Source organism: Triticum aestivum, chromosome 6A (genome assembly GCF_018294505.1).
Source record: "Triticum aestivum cultivar Chinese Spring chromosome 6A, IWGSC CS RefSeq v2.1, whole genome shotgun sequence".
Classification (NCBI taxonomy): domain Eukaryota; kingdom Viridiplantae; phylum Streptophyta; class Magnoliopsida; order Poales; family Poaceae; genus Triticum; species Triticum aestivum.
Genome location: NC_057809.1, coordinates 105,279,243 through 105,283,684, shown reverse-complemented (window position 1 = coordinate 105,283,684; position 4,442 = coordinate 105,279,243).

Below are 4,442 nucleotides of genomic sequence, written 5' to 3'. Positions count from 1 at the left end.
GGTCCCTGGCTGAAAAATAAAATAAAAAGAAAAGACTAACGAACGAACGTTCGTTAGCAGAGACGAAAAAACAAACATGTTCATGAACAGGGTCGTTCGGGCGAGTGTCCGCTAACTAACAAAACCGGAGAAAACCGAGAAATCCCTAATACTAAAAAACCAAACTAGATCTAAAACCGAAAAAAACCGGAAGAGCCGACGAACCGGGTGGTTCCCTACCGGTCAACGGTGGCGGCGGCGGCACGCGCGGGGTGGCGGCTCCGGCGAGGCTGCGGGGCGTGGCGTCGAGCGGCGGCGGCAGTGAGCGCGGCATGCGGCGCTGCAGGCAGCGGCGAGCGGCCGCTGCTGGTGGCGTAGCTGCGGGCGGCGGGGTGAGAGGCGACAGGGGGGCAGGGTCGACTTTTGAAGGCCTTGGGGGAGGCTCCGACTTGCGGCCAAAGTCGGGCGGCGGCGGTGAAACGTGGGACTCCTCGGAGTCCGTGCCGACCATGGCGACGGAGGCGGTTGGCGGCGCTGGGCTTTAGCCCACTCGGCTGAGCCGTTGGCCCAGTCGGGCGAAACGTTTTTTAACAAATTCTGCTGAAGAAAATCCTAAATAAATATTAAAAAAATTCTAAAAATGCCAAAAACAATTTTCGCCGTCTAAATAAAATATTTAAAACAAAGTGAACATTTTTATGGCCTAAAAATGCAATTTTGAAAAATGCGTATTTTTCTAATTCAAATAAAATAGCAATAAAATCCAAATAAAATATTTATTTAATTTTAACATTTTTCCTGCAATATTTCCTTTATTTTGGAGAAGTCCTTCTATGTCCTCTCTTTTATTTTTATATTGGAAATATTTCGGAGAGAAAATATTAAAACCAAAGTGATCCTCTTTTCAAATTTGAGACAAATTCAAATATGAAAATAGTGAAAATCCCCAACTCTCTCCGTGGGTCCTTGAGTTGCTTAGGATTTCTAGGATAGCAAATGAGATGCAAATAAAATATGATGTGCATATAATGACCTATGTATAACATTCCAAATTGAAAATTTGGGATGTTACAAAGTTTCACAGCCAAATATGAGTACAACTAAACAACAATGTCATCATGTTTTAGTCGTCATCCAATCACCAAACGCAAATGAACATACATAACAAGTGATGTTCTCACAGCAAAATACTAAGAAACACGTTCATCAGGTTTCAGTTGTCATAGCAAACACAATTTCACATAGTAGATAAAAAACGTCTTCTGACAGGCAAATACTACAAAAGTAATCTAATCATAATCCGCAGCAGCAGCGTCAACATCTTCGCCATGTATATCAGTCTGAATCATAATTCCCCAGAGTGTCATCTTCTTCTTCATCCTCAATGTCCTCGAACGTTGGCTTCTTCTTAATCAACTCTTGTATGTCCACAGTACGACAGGCAATCTTTTCGCCAGCGTCATTGACGTGATGGTTCTCAAAGATATTAAGAACATCTGTGGAATCTTGTACATCGGGAGCAGTGTAAGCATCATCTTGTTGTGCAACTTTATTAAATGAATTCCTCTCCTAAAACCTTTGCAATACTCTCCAGTCATCGCTACGTGCAAATGTGTCTTCCAAGAAAAATATGTGTGTTGCTTGATTTGCCAAAATAAAAGGCTCGTTGGTCTGCTACGCCGCCTTGACATTGATGGATTTGAAATAATCATCAGCTTTGGGTTTTGTGATCTTGGAAAACAGGTTATACCAACGACAGCACAATAGAACCACACACCGATGATCCTCAAAACTAGAAATATACAGCAACTGAACAATGTCTGTTATGTTAGAATACATTTCAGTTGTCTCTCTGTCGTACGTATCCATGCTCATGATGGCACTGTTTTGTGTCTTCCTACCTTCGACGCGTGCAAGGGTGTTGTAGCGCACATCTCCAACAACGCAAGATTCGTAATGTCCTACCCGAGTATCGAGACCCATTGCTAGTGTGTAAAGGGCATCATCAACTGCCTGCCCATCCTCTCGCATCTTCTTAACCTATGGTTAGAAAATAGACAAGCTAATCATCTTATGTACTCAATATATTAAAAAAATTGATAGTGCAATTCAAAAGCTTACATGGCTCTTGAACCATTTCACAAATCCTGCCATAACCAGTTTGTCAATGTTTCTTGGATTTTGTGGCAGTAACTCATTTTTGTAGATGTTGCACAACATAGTGATCGCGTCAAACATCTAAATATATAAGAATGTGCTGCAAGTTTAGTAGATTACGATGTATAAGCTACAATACTTAGCACTCACTTGGTATAAGGTAGTATCTCAGGACAGTTATCCAACACATACCAAACCATTTTGTCCAAATCTTTAGGTTTGTCCTCTTGTCGACTCTTCCCTGTAAATCGAACAGAATAATCGAAAACATTGAGCCCGGGATTGTCTTCACCCACCTCTTTCCTAAGCTGATCAGCTGTTTCAATATATTTTGAGCAGAATCTCAATGCTTCTGTAGCAATGTAGGCCTCTGCAATGGAACCCTCGGGTCTAGCTCCGTTCCTAACATAGCCCTTGAAAGTGCCTAGCCTCCTTTCAATAGGGTACCACCAGCCATACTGTACTGGACCTCTAAGTAGTGCCTCATCAGGTAGATGAACAACCAAATGCACCATCACATCAAAGAAGGCCGGAGGATGTATCTTCTCAAGGTCGCATAGGATAGTTGGTACCTTGTCTCTAAGACGCTCCAAAGCATCTACCCTGATATTTCTACTGCAGAGTTCCCTGAAGAATTGTCCCAACTCTGCAACTGCTTTGTATAAGTCAGGGCTGCCCAATCCATTAAGGATAACAGGTAAAACCCTTTGAAGTAGGACATGGCAGTCATGAGTTTTCAACCCTTGTACCTTGTTTCCATCTGCACTGACTCTCCTTTCAGGGTTGGAAGCAAATCCATGTGGGAATCTCACACGTCACAGGACCTCACAGAATTCCTTTATTTTTACCTTGTGCAAGACGTACACAGCTGGTGCCATATCTCGTGGTTTACCTTCATCTTGCAGCTGCAAATCCTGTCTGATACCCAGGTGTGTCAAATCAATCCTAGATTTTAAGGTATCTTTCATCTTGCCTTCTATATTAAGAAGTGTGCCGACAATGCTTTCACATATTTTTTCCGATGTGCATCACATCAAGATTATGCTGCAGATCTAAATATTTCCAATACTCCAAGTCCCACAAAGTGGACCTGCGGGTAAACAATAATCTCTCTTCTGCCCTGCCATGCTTCCTTTTCCCGCTACCATTACCAAGATGGTTTCCTGGTATAATATGCCTAACCTTCTCTAATTCCACTTGCAACTCATCGGTGGTGAGCCTCTTTGGCGCATCACGGTTTTCATGCTTTGCATTGAACACATGTCTTCGGTATTTTGTAGGACGCAGCTTGTTGTTGGCAAGGAAACGACAGTGTCCAATTTAACAGATCTTGCTAAGTATTTGTGTATGACAATGTATTCATGTCACAGTGAACACATGCATTGTAACCATGTGTCGTTCGCCCTGACATAGTGCCCAAAACCGGATAATCATGGATGCACCAAATTATAACAGCACACAGAAAGAAATCAGCTGGTGGGCTGCTACATAGGTCTCGAGTGAGAACACCCCTCCATAGCTGTTGAAGTTCCTCCATAAGAGGCTCCAGGAATAAATCAAAATCCTTTCCAGGACATTTTAGACCTGGGATGAGCAAGGCCATCATGTAGTTCGATTCTTTGGTGCATACATTTGGATGCATGTTGTAAGGGATAACAAGCACTGGCCACATGCTATATGTGGCGCTCTGGTGGCCAAATGGGTTAAATCCATCCGAAGCTAAGCCAAGTCTAATGTTTCTCTGGTCATCAACAAACTTTTTGTGTTTCTGATTGAAGCTTTTCCACTCACTACCATGAGATGGATGGCTCATTACATTCTGGTCTCTATACTCCTGGTTCCTAGAATGCCACAATACATCCTCTCTTGTCTCAGCATCATGAAACAACCTCTGCAATCTTGGTGTAATTGGAAACTGTCTCAAAACATTATGAGGAATCCTCTTCATAGCATCGCCATGTTTCCATCTTCATGATTTGCATTTCGAGCATTCACTTAAGTTGGCATAATCCTTCCAGAACAGAACACAATTATTCTTACAAACATGGATCATATCATATCCAATTCCAACTGCATGAAGGAAATTCTTCATTTTACTGTAGGTGTGTGGTAGCTCAGACGCATCTGGGAAAGCTTTGCGGAAAGCAGCCAACATTGCATCGAATGATTTGTTGGGCATCCGCTCAGATGTCTTCACCTGAAGAAAGGTGACCATAGCTGAGAATACTGACAGCTTATTTCCTGGGGTAACAACCACATTGCATTGTTCCAACATACGGGCCCACCCTTTTTCTTCTATAGGTGAA